The sequence below is a fragment of the Gymnoscopelus microlampas genome (genome assembly GCF_963454915.1).
Source record: "Gymnoscopelus microlampas genome assembly, chromosome: 2".
Lineage (NCBI taxonomy): Eukaryota > Metazoa > Chordata > Actinopteri > Myctophiformes > Myctophidae > Gymnoscopelus > Gymnoscopelus microlampas.
The window spans coordinates 8,191,747-8,204,344 of record NC_139939.1 but is presented as its reverse complement, the minus strand read 5'-3'; positions in this window follow the sequence as shown (position 1 = coordinate 8,204,344).

The window sequence follows — 12,598 nt, the reverse complement described above, 5'->3', positions numbered from 1 at the left end:
GTTCATTGGCCGTCCCAGGCTTTGGACTTGTCAGCTGAGGCATGCGGCATTTGGGATCAGCTTTGTGCTGTGTGTCTCATGTATCCTGGTAAAGACTATGGTGGTGTTGGCTGTGTTCAAGGCCTCCAAGCCTGGGGGTGCAGACATTATGAAGTGGTTCGGTGCTATGCAGCAGAGAGGAACAGTTCTGGCTCTTACTTTCATCCAGGCAATGATCTGCACAGCCTGGCTTGTGTCTGCCTCACCAAGTCCTTATAAAAACACACAATACCACAGTGATAAGATAGTCTATGAGTGTGATGTTGGATCAACAGTTGGTTTTGCAGTGTTACTTGGTTATATTGGTTTACTGGCACTCCTCAGCTTTGTCCTTGCATTCATGGCAAGGAATTCCAGACAACTTCAATGAAGCCAAGTTAATCACTTTCAGCATGTTGATCTTCTGTGCCGTGTGGATAACCTTCATCCCAGCATATGTCAGTTCTCCAGGCAAATATGCAGATGTGGTGGAGGTTTTTGCTATTTTAGCATCTAGTTTTGGCATTTTGGTGGCATTGTTTGGACCAAAGTGTTATATAATCATTTTGAAACCTGAGAGAAACACTAAGAAGTCCATCATGGGTAGAGGCACCACCAAGACATAGAAGCACACATTCGATGACAAATAAAACCGTTTATCTGTGCATTTTACAACAATTAGTGTACATGAAAATGTTTTATTGAATGAATTGAATGAAACATACAGACATAAGTGTCACTTATAAACCTCGGTGCCTCCGGGTGAAAACCATATATCTGGTACTTAATTCATACAACCATTTTTTCCCACAAGAGGGTCAAAACAAGAAAAGAACAAAAAAGAAAAAACAAGAAAACAGAGAAGATGACCTGGCCAGAGGGAGCGCAGCTACCACGGGCATGGGTGGACAGGGACACCCCCTACCAGTGAAGGGCCAGGTAGCCACTGTCCCATTAATGCTTTGCAGCAGACGGATAGGGCACATCCTGCTGGCTGCAAAGTGTGGGACAGTGGCTACCGACGTTTCAGTATTGAAACGTCGGAGCGCTGCGCTGTCGGAGGAATGCGCTGTCGGACTAACGTACTGCACCCGCTGGAGGCAGTGGTTACTGAGTGGAGATATACAGGTGCAGTGGAAGGTCTTAGACCCTTCATTTGTTTGGTCCAGTTTCAAGGGCATTGTTCTCACCTGCCCAAACCCCAAACACACCCACAGTTTGTTTAAATTGCACCAAACAATTAAAGACTCTTGTTCAGTACAGGATTAACCATCAGTTCATACTTTCAGTGATATTCTATGTCAAAATGAAGATGTTTATATAGAAAAAAACATCTTAAAACACTTTAACAATGTTGAAACATTTGAACATATGCCAAAATATGCAGACCACATAGATTTCACACATGACAATATTAAATCATTACATATTTATATTAATTAAGATTTAATTAAGACTATATATTTCTTTCGATTATCCAGAAAAATATAGTTTTGTTCTCATTCCAACTGCTAAAGGGAATGGTTACAAGGTAGATAGACAGCTGAAGTGTGTGATAAACATACTATTTTTATTGACAAAATGTATATAAATGAACACAAACAAAATGATGATTAAAAAAAGCTTGATAGCTTACTTCCATTGTGGTCCTTTGAGCATAAAAGATCAATGGTTTTCAAACGTTTTGTGCTCATTGAGCACTGCTCAAGGCACACCAATGGGAAAGTTCAAATCTAAAACATTTTGAGAAGTGAAAATCTTAAGGCACACAGTGAAAATAGCAGATCATATAACATATTTTATACTTTTCTTTTTTTTTTACCTCCATTCTGTATTAGTAGATAAGTCACTTCTCATTCACGTCATCATCATTATACATAGGCCTATAGCCAGTAAACCATCTTATTTTTCTTCTTTGCAAATTAATTCTGCTTTCATTTGTTTGTATTTCAACACACTTAAAATAGATTTATTTGATAATAAAATAAAAAGCAAAGACAGGATGCTGTCACAGGTCCGGTGGTGGTGCGGCTTCTGCAGGAGCTTGGCGTTCTCCATGGAGAGATAATTGTTCACCTTGGATTACTTCTGCAGCGAAACCTGTTCACTGACAACTGCTGGACAGACACAGACTTCAGAGACAGGCCAGACAGACAGACAGACAGACAGACAGACAGACAGACAGACAGACAGACAGACAGACATAAGAGGACATACTTGGAGTGCAGTGTGTTTGTCCTTGTAGTCCTTGTTCTACTGTAACACACACTTGGACTCCTGGTGTGTCCATACACACACACACACACACGCGCACGCGCACATGCACGCACACACACACACACACACACACACACACACACACACACACACACACACACACACACACACACACACACACACACACACACACACACAGCAAGACGGAGAGAGTCAAGAGACATGCATCAGTTAATTACATACACATGAGAGAATTTCCATACGCAATATAATCATGAGCAGGATCTCTGATGTCTCTAGTTTTGTCCCTACTAGCTTCTATATACAGTATGTTATATCAATGTCTTCTATTGCATGGTTGTGTGAATGACCATCATGCGTGAAATGTGCAGAGCAAGTTCAGTCAGGAAACTCTTGACCTTTGGTCACCCTCTCCACGCTAGTCAACCAACCACATACACACTTCACTACTTCATTTATAATAATAATTTGCTTATTTGCTGTCAATTTGCTGTTGCCATTTTAGGATTGCTGCTCACCCTCCACCACCCCAGCTACCACCTGTTGTTTTGGATCTAATGTTATGTACTATGGGGGGGATTCAGAAGGCTCCTATTTGAGGAGATAATGTAGTGTGCTCCCTCGTAATATCTAAAAGAAGATCCATTCATCACCAAACCCAAATAATTTGATATTCATTCATATTCAGGATATTCATTACAATATTTTAATACAATGTATATGCATGAATGTACAGTATGGCAGCAGCCATTGGGCTGCTCTAGGAGAACCACCGTTGAGAAAATGAGTTCGCATATACAGAAGCTCTAGAGAACAATGCACGTGCTTGCACGCGTGTGCGCTCGTAGACTACGTGCGCATGTGCATGCAAGCGCGCATATTCTTCTCTCACCATCTCCTTGAGTTTCTTCTCAACCTGGAGCAGCTGGGTGTTCTTCTCTTCCAGCTCCTCCTTTAGACTGTCCAGCTCCTGCTCCAGCTACGCCGTATGAGAGGAAGGAAGGACGAAAAGAAAGAAAGAAAGAAAGAAAGAAAGAAAGAAAGAAGTTAATAAGAGACAATCATTTCAGATAAAGACAAACCTCTCTAGTGACAGATGACACATAAACCATCTTTATTAGGCTTGGGTCCAATTTCATACAGTAAAACCGGGAAAGCAACTGTGTCATTTTAGATTTTAGCATTGGCTATTAAGAAAATAGCAGATATACAAGCTCACAGTGCATCACTTCAAAAAAAGTGTGAGAACTACTGATCTAGAGGGCATTTGTAGAATCGACTTCAGGTCTTAATAGGTTAAAGTAGAACTGGATAATTGATTGAGGTCATGTGATCAGTGACATACGCAGGGTGTACTTTTGGCTGAGGGGGGCGAGCCAAAAGTACACCCAGCGTATGTCACTGATCACATGACCTCAATCAATTATCCTTTTCTGGGCAACACAGAAGGGGGGGGGGGGGCTTTTTTCTTATTTCCACACAACAGCCCTAAGGTGTAAAGACATAGTTTAATGTTGAAAATGAGTGGTCTTCCCCTTTAACAGACAACAACACAATCAGAAATGCGTGGTGTCTTTATTTACCAGGCTCTTGCCATCATTTATCCTCTTCCTCAGCACCTCCTCTTCTGCTTCCAGCAGTTCCACCAAGGCCTCCTTCTCTGACAGTATCCTCCTCTTCTCCTCCTCCTCTGCTTTCAGCTGTTCACTCAGGCCGTCCTTCTCCGACAGTATCCTCCTCATGTCCTCCTCCTCTGCTCTCAGCGTTTCGGCCAGGGTCTCCTTCTCTGACAGTATCCTCCTCTTCTCGTCCTCTTTGGCTTTCAGCGTTTCACTCAGGACCTCTTGAAACGACTGTAGCATTCGTTCCTGTGTGGAGGGAGGAAGAGGAGTAAAAACTCACATTATGCATGTTCACAATTGAAATTCAAATTTGGAACAAATATCAGGTGTTACCAATTGTTCTAATCACACTTTTTAAATTCAAGGACCACCACTGAAAGTGTACAAATGGAACCAAATGGACCCTTATGGGTCCATTTGGTTCCATTTGTACACTCTCAGAGTTACACACCCATAAGGGGCCATTTGGAACCCCCTTAAGGAACCATGAGAGTCCCTGGGCCACACTTTGAGACCCACTGTCGTAGCAGAATGTTTCCGGTGAGCCAACATGCACCTTGACTCTGTTTGACCAGAACAGAGCCTTGATTAGTATCATTGGTAGCACCTGTGAAGGAAGTAAGGTAGAGGCCCAATTTCTTTCCAATATGGCCGCTGTGCCTATTGCAATTGCCTATTGCAAAGAAGAGGACACTAGCCATTATGGACTGATCTACAGCATCTTGTTACACACCCATCAGAGATGTCAGACCAGTCCAGACTCCAGAAGCATGTATTTTTCTCTCACCACTGTGTTCGTCTCCATGATTTTCTTCTCTCTCTGCTGCAGCTGAATGTTCTTAGCCTCCGGCTCCTGGCAACCTCTCCCACTCCTGACTCCTACTGCGACGTATGAGAGGAAGGAAGGACGGAGAAAAAGAAAGAAAGAAAGAAAGAAAGAAAGAAAGAAAGAAAGAAAGAAAGAAATTGAATAAGCAACTATAATTTCAGAAAGAGTTCAGGCTCTATGTCCTCCCAGGGCTCCTCACTGGCAGCTGAGCCAGTATGATTCAACAGCAGTGGCAATCATTGGTAAGGAGGAATTAATAGGCATAACGACTATACTGGGGAGAACAAGGGGTAAATCTTTTTTGGTTACTCTAAATACAACTTTAATGTTCTTTTTTACAAATCGTAGGTTTTGTTTATTGTTAAGCCGGCCTGCGGGTTGCAAGATTCTCCAATCAAACAGTTCTTACACAAAGAATATTCAGTATATATTTCACTTCTCCCAAGCATGATTATATCTGCATTCCATTTCCATCAAGTCTTACAAGAAGCCTTGTGTTCATATATGGCGGGTAGTAAAATCTAAGTACCCATCATCCCGACATGTGCTAGTCATAAAGGCACACAACATGTGCTATGGCAACCGAACAACAATAATCTGCCATTAAGGGAATTTGGTGTGAAGCATTTCCAATCCGTGTTGACAGTAGGCTAAGTGAGAGCAGAGTGACAGCATAAACAAAGGCGGGGTGTACTGAACGGATAACTAAAAACTAACTTGTAACAAGAAAACAAACCAAAAAACACACTTGAAACACAAACGGAACACACGATTGAAAAACGATATGGCTTCCCCTCACGTCCCCAATTCCATGTAGCTGTGCACCTGCAACACGCCCAAATACGCTGTGCCGTGATTCCCTGCCTATGTCCAGATGAAACAGCAACAATATTACAGCACCCTCCCATACACATCACAAATAAACATTGAATTGGCTGCAGTATGGTCATCCTTACATTACGTGAACATATAACACAGCGAGACTTTTACAATGACATGAAAAAACTTAAATGTATCATTATTATATAATAATTAGTAATAATACGTAATTGTATACTGTTAATATTTAAATACGAATACGGAATCCATTTTAAGTTCATGCACTATTACTGAAAGAAGAACTGTTTTTCAAGTGTCTATTTATTCAGTCATCTGACAAAAGAAATGTTACATTTAGAAAAGTCACTGTAAGCATGATCACATTGAAGTATGTTAGATACATTATATTGATACTCACTTCTTAGAGGAAGTCAATCTCTGCTCTTCCTTCTCCTGACAGCTGGCAGGGTTGGTTCTTCTGGCCCCGTCTCCACAAACATCAATATCATCTCTATCATCTCCTCCTCTCTCTTCCTCCACTCCTCCTCTCTCCTCCTCCACTCATTCTCTTTGGTTCTTGTCTTCTTTCCTATCATCAGTGTTTCAAAGAGTGTCATCTGTCTTGTGTCATGTTCCACCCTGAAGGGTCCTCTGTTCCTCGTCACCATGTCTTCTATTTTCTGCATCAGCTGTTATTTCTGAAATGTCCCACTTATGTCCGTGGACATGGTAGGGTATCTGTGGCCACATTTCTCCTGGAGCAAACAAAGGACAGAGACAGTTACAGCGCCACATCGATGTGACAGGTGCACCGGCTTTGGATGCTGCCAATGCACTGAATGGGACATTATTACGTTTAATCAGACTATTGATTGGTCTAAGTAGGTGAGATACTGACCTACCGACGGGGCTCAGTAGGTGTTTTGTCGTTATTCTGTGGGTTTATGAAAGTTGGGGCAAGCGCTCATGCCAAAACATGATTTATGATTCTGTGCTATTTATGATTCTCTGTCTATCGCTAAATAACTCGGACGGCGCTGAGTCGGCTCAAGCGAACTTCGCAACGTTCGGCACGGCAACTCGCTCGCATAAGCTTGCCACTCGTGGCTCAAGTTCGCTTGAGACGGCGCACCTCCGGTATACTCTGGTATACGAGATACTGGCCGGTAGGTCAGTATCTCGCCTACTTAGACCAATCAATAGTCTGATTAAACGTGATAATGTCCCATTCAGTGCATTGATATCATCTGAAATGGGTGAAAGGTTAGTCATCATCTATAGTGACTCTAATTCATTTGAGACAGATTGCTCAGAATGAATTGGTCTCATCCATGGTGTCTCAAACATTCATGACAGCAGATCATTATTGCATAATTACATGATCACCAGACAACATATGTACTGTAGTTGATGATATTTCTGTTTACTTTGAGGTGATTTCATCAAACACAGTCTTCTGCATAATGTGACCTCCAGCTCTGCTCCTTCCAAAGGGCCACAATGGAAACAAGCCCCCCAGGGCTTTTTGTGTTATCCTTTTAGCATTATTGTATAACTACCACTGTAAGTTTTGCAAGCTAAATAAAACTCTCCACCAACCAACATCACCCTGGAAGACTCTGGAAGACTTTGATGTTCTCCTGAAAGAAAGTCAACATTAGTTTACTTAACAAGAATCATGTGACTATTCGTTTTTTAAGTCTGACGTCATTTTGTAGTTCGACGTCACTTCCGGGTCTAAAAGGCACCAGCGCCATCCACTCTTCATTGTAAACAAACGTGTGTTGTTGGAACCCGTAAATCTTTTTACAATAACCTCCTTTTTCAGAAATGAACCATTGAGGGTTTAAAAGGGTCTTAATGCTAATATCATAGACAGTAAAAAGTAGGCTAATATATATATATCTATATACATATTTATGTATCAGTATTATTAACATTATAATTTATTTATATATATATATATATATATATATATATATATATATATATATATATATATATATATATAAAATAACGATTTCCTCTTCTCTTTGTCATTGCCAGGAAAGCGGAATGACACTTTAGTCGTTATTTTAGTCTCAGATCTGTTAAAACAGCGAGGGAAACAGCACTACGCATATTGGCAAAATACACACTTGGACCCGGAAGTTGTTCTGACGGGAAGCAACGTCGCGGCTTAACAGAATTTAGCATTTCTCTGCTTATTTGCCTACAAGGTGTGTTGAAGAATGGACAGGTCCACACTCTAAGCTTCAGACACTTGATTACTGGAAATCAACAAGAAATGGAATAATTAATCTGCTGTAAGGAATGACTCTGACCAAAAGACCACAGTCATGTTACGACCCCCTGTCTAGGGTAGGCGACATAATAATGGAGGACAAAGTCGCTTTCAAAAATGAATTTATTTTATTTTCCTTTTTTTGTGCAGAGATTTCAAGCTCTTTTTGTCTTTTTTCATAACTTCAGGGTGTCGGTTTACATTTGCAAAATGTCTACCTAATAAAGAAAATGACCCCCTAACCTAAACCTAACCAAAGAAAAAATATACAATTGCTAAACTTACTTACCTAACTAAAGAATAAACAGAAACAAACAAGGAAGTGGGTAAGCCAAATAAAAAGACCAAACACCCCTACAAGGCAAGTGAACAGATTAATACCATAATGAATGAAATAGGGAAATATATAGAATAACTCTTAACTCAAAATACAGGTCAAAAAGCAACAGGTTTAACTATAAGTAACTAAATGAGTCAAAGGTAACTGAAGGACAAAGGAACAAACAAGCTACATGGGTTCGGGGAGACAGAGGGATTGAATCTCTGCTTGCTCTTTCAAATGAGAGCAACCAGTCCCCCTAACTGTCATAACAGAATGAGCTTTTATAGGTGAGCTCCAGAGAACAGCCAACCCTGGCTGGGGTGGAGACAGAGGGGCGACGAATAGAAGCAGGGGACAGGGCCAGAGGCTGGACCTGTCAATCTGGACAACCTGAATGCAATCAGCCACTTCACACTCACACCAGCAATCAGCGCCACACCCAGTCGCACAGCATTCACACCAGTCTCCACCTTATAAGGATACAGAAAAGCAACAATATGGGTGCGTTCGAAAATACAGCACTGAGCGCACTGGCCAATACAAACTAATAGGCGAGTGTGCTCCGGTGCGTAATTTCCGAACGCACCCTATAACACAAGCCACAAATAATCCCACAATATTCCAAAGTATCATAATTATACCAAAATAAACCAAATACAAATATATAATAATAAATCCAAATACGGCTGGCCGTAACACCACATCTTTATTTTGTTTGAGCAGTGCCAGTATTAATCTTGCCCAGTATTATAAATGTTTTTTTTATCTGCATTGTAGTGTTTACTGTTTTATCACAGTTCAGTTCACAGCTCTCATCAACTACTAGAGCACATGGTTTTCAAATGGTGTCCTGACACACAGTTGTCTTGGGATTTTGGGACAACTGCACATTATTCCAACTAGAAGTTCGGGCCGCTGAGCGGCCCTCACATCTAGCGTGACGCGTCGTACACTTCACATCGCAGATCCACCTTACAGCCAGCTCACAGTGTGAGCGAGAGTTTTGTGTGAAAGTTGGGAGAAGTTGAAAAGCAGTTCAGTTCAGTTCAGTTTCGGTTTATTTCCAGCTTTTTGGACAATACATAAGGAAATGCTTTAGTGCAGTAAGACACAGTACAGGCAGTTTACAAGTGTCCTTGATGCTGGAAAAGGGGAAGGGAGAAGCATAGTGCTTATCGAGCCCTACCCCTGGCTCAGTTTACATATAGAAAATAGTCAATCATTATGGTGATAGTAGTAGATACTATAATAGATAACATAATAACAAGAAAGAAAATGACTTGAAGTCATATTCTACCAGGTGCTGTGTGTGTGTGTGTGTGTGTGTGTGTGTGTGTGTGTTTGTTTTCATAGACCTGATTACTTGTTTTTCGGAATGCTTATTTCTCTCGCCAAACCTGGCAACATAATTTGCGACGCGAAACGCTAATAATGTTTTTTATATAAGTGGTGGCAACATTTTTAGACACCACACAGGTCTTCCCAACAATAGCGAAGATTGAAGTCAGTGTGAACATGGCCAAATAATAACTTAATAGCCAAACTAGGTCTAATGAAGCACGCTAGCATTTAGGCTAACTGTGTTAGCCTGAGGCTGCAGTACAACGTCGTGTGGCCATTGGCTTCAAGGAGTGAAGGACAGCCAGGACAGCCAATGACGCAAATGTGTCGAAAATATGTCTAATGCAAATCTGTAATATGTCGACCTCTGCTCTGACGATTCTTAGACTCAGGCGCTCTTCGAGCACCTGGTAAAAAAGAAAAGAGTCAATGTTTCGACACTCCTAGATAGGAAATGTAAACATTTCAGTGTTTAACACTCATCAGAATCATCATCAATAGAAAATAGAATAGATCAAGTAGAGAGGTCTGTTTTTTTGTTATGTTTTTTGTTTTGTTTTTTAACATCGGTCATTTTAACAACTTTAAAGTCAGTCGTCCAACCGGAGAAACTGTCCCCTGCCAGGTGATAAGCAGCGGCTTGCTAGCTCCTCATACATTGAAGGAGGCATGAGCTCAGTTCTGAACTCTCCCCAGGCTGACAGAGGGAGAGTAGCGCCCAGGATTACATAGGCAATTGGCACTGGGTGAAAAAATGGGTTACAAAAAAAACAAAACATGGCAGGTCCACAGGGAAGAAGTCCACACAGTTCCAGTTGACAGATCGATCGATGTTGATAGCAGTCTGATGGTAGCCAGGTGGAAGATGTTCAGAAACCTGGTGGTCTTGCCCTTGACATTGATTGATTGAATCAATAAAATGTACAGTTTAGGCATTTAGTAGACTCTCTTAATCAAGAGTCTTGCAGTAAATAAGGTAATACATCAAATGCATATAAATAGTAATCTAGGATCATAGGTAAACACCCCATAGGTCCTATCATCAGTCTAAACAGTATAGTATCGCTTCAAGAAAAAAAAACAATAGTAGTTTAAAAAGTACAAATTCAGTCAAGGTCCCAGGCAAAAAAAAAACAGAAATAGTAATATAGGATCAGGTAGACTATTAGTTAATTAATATATAGGTATATTAATTAAAGGAAGGGTAAGTGATATTTTTGGGTTAAAACAAAAAGTATTTTGTTAAACGGTTAAAGCACTATATTCTGATAGTAATCATTGCTATAGACTAGAGTGTTTGTGCAGTAACAGGAGTCTCCCCGTCTCTCCAGCTTTTTAATAAACAGAAAATACATTTTCTGGTAGGTGTCAAAATCTCAGCCAATCAGGAGAAAGTACCCATTTTTAAGCTTCATTTTTATAGTGTTCCAGTTCCAATTTTGCCTGCTCATTTCTTAGTGTCATCACTTCCGATTTCACTTGTTTAATCTATATCCTGATTGAGTTCTCTATCCTGATGACTATAGCAATGAGTACTATCAGAATATAGAGCTATTTAACACTTATTTTAATCAAAGAAAATCACTTACCCTACCTTTAAACATAATTAATATATAGGCAAACATCATAGGTAAACTATTAGTTAATTAATATAACAAACTAGGCCAATCTCTGTCGAATAATAAAATAGGGAAGAAGTCCACACAGTTCAAGTTGACAGATTGATCGGTGTTGATAGCAGTCTTTTTTTTTTTAATATTTTTTATTAGGGAATTCAATTTAGGTTTCACAGACATAATATATGCATGTACAGTTATATTCATATCCCCTTTTTTTTATTTATATTTTCACCCGGCATCGTCTCTGTATGTAAAACATAGCAGTCTGATGGTAGCCAGGTGGAAGATGTTCAGAAACCTGGTGGTCTTGCCCTTGACAGTGATTGATTGAATCAATAAAATGTTCAGTTTAGGCATTTAGCAGACGCTCTTAATCAATAGTGTCTTTCAGTAAATAAGGTAATACATCAAATGCATAGAAATAGTAATCTAGGATCATAGGTAAACACCCCAGAGGTCAGTCAGACAGACAGACAGACAGACAGACAGACGGACATTCAGACATTCAAACATTCAGACAGACAGACAGACAGACAGACAGACAGACAGACAGACAGACAGACGCAAATTCTCCTTCTACAGCACTGCCACCCAGGTTTAGAATAGTCTAACCCCATCCCTCAAAAAATGCAGTTCGCTGGGCTCATTTAAAACAGCCCTGACAATTCACCTTTCGGGAGGCCAAAAGAGGAGGTAGTAGCTTTTTCCCGTTAGACAGACGACCCCCACCCCCATTGTTGTACATATGGCATTATTATTATTTTTTGTTTTTGTTTTTCTAGGCCTGTCCCCGACTAAGGATTTCTATAGTCGAATCTGTTTGGGCAATAGTTGCCTATAGTCGACTAATGTTGGGTTGGTGCCAATATATATGACTAATAGGGTTAAATCTGAACCCTATGAATAAGGCATGAGCCCAAGAAAGATGAAAAGATGGTTTGGTACTAAGACCCCCCCAATACCCGTCCAGTCAACACCCAAAGAAATGTGAGTCAGACACCTGGTACGTCCAAAATGATCCATCTGTATTGCTCGAGTGTGTACACGGAGGCAGTACAAGTTACAGACAAGAATATTAATCACACACTAAAGTTGTACTAACAAACAACGGTATTTATACACAGTTGGACTTCAATGACATCAGACATAGGTGCATCCTTATGATTGGCTTTAAGACCCTCAGACGTAGGATGGGAGTCGTAGGATGGACAGGCGTCTGGCTGTCTTAATATTAAGTTGTTGTTCATCTTAGGGTGTCCTTGTGTACAATGCTCGGTTCCATAAACAAGTTATTCCTTCGATATCATAGGACATGTGGCAGGTTTATCTGTGACAGGGTGACAGCTGACAGAGTAAATTAGTGACAATATCCCGGTCATACAGATCATCTTACACAGATACAGGTCATTTGGCATTTAATCACAAAGTGTTGACCAAGACAGGTTTTTACTGATTGGAAACATATGGAGCCAGCACCAGATAGCAAATATGGAGCCAGCTACATGG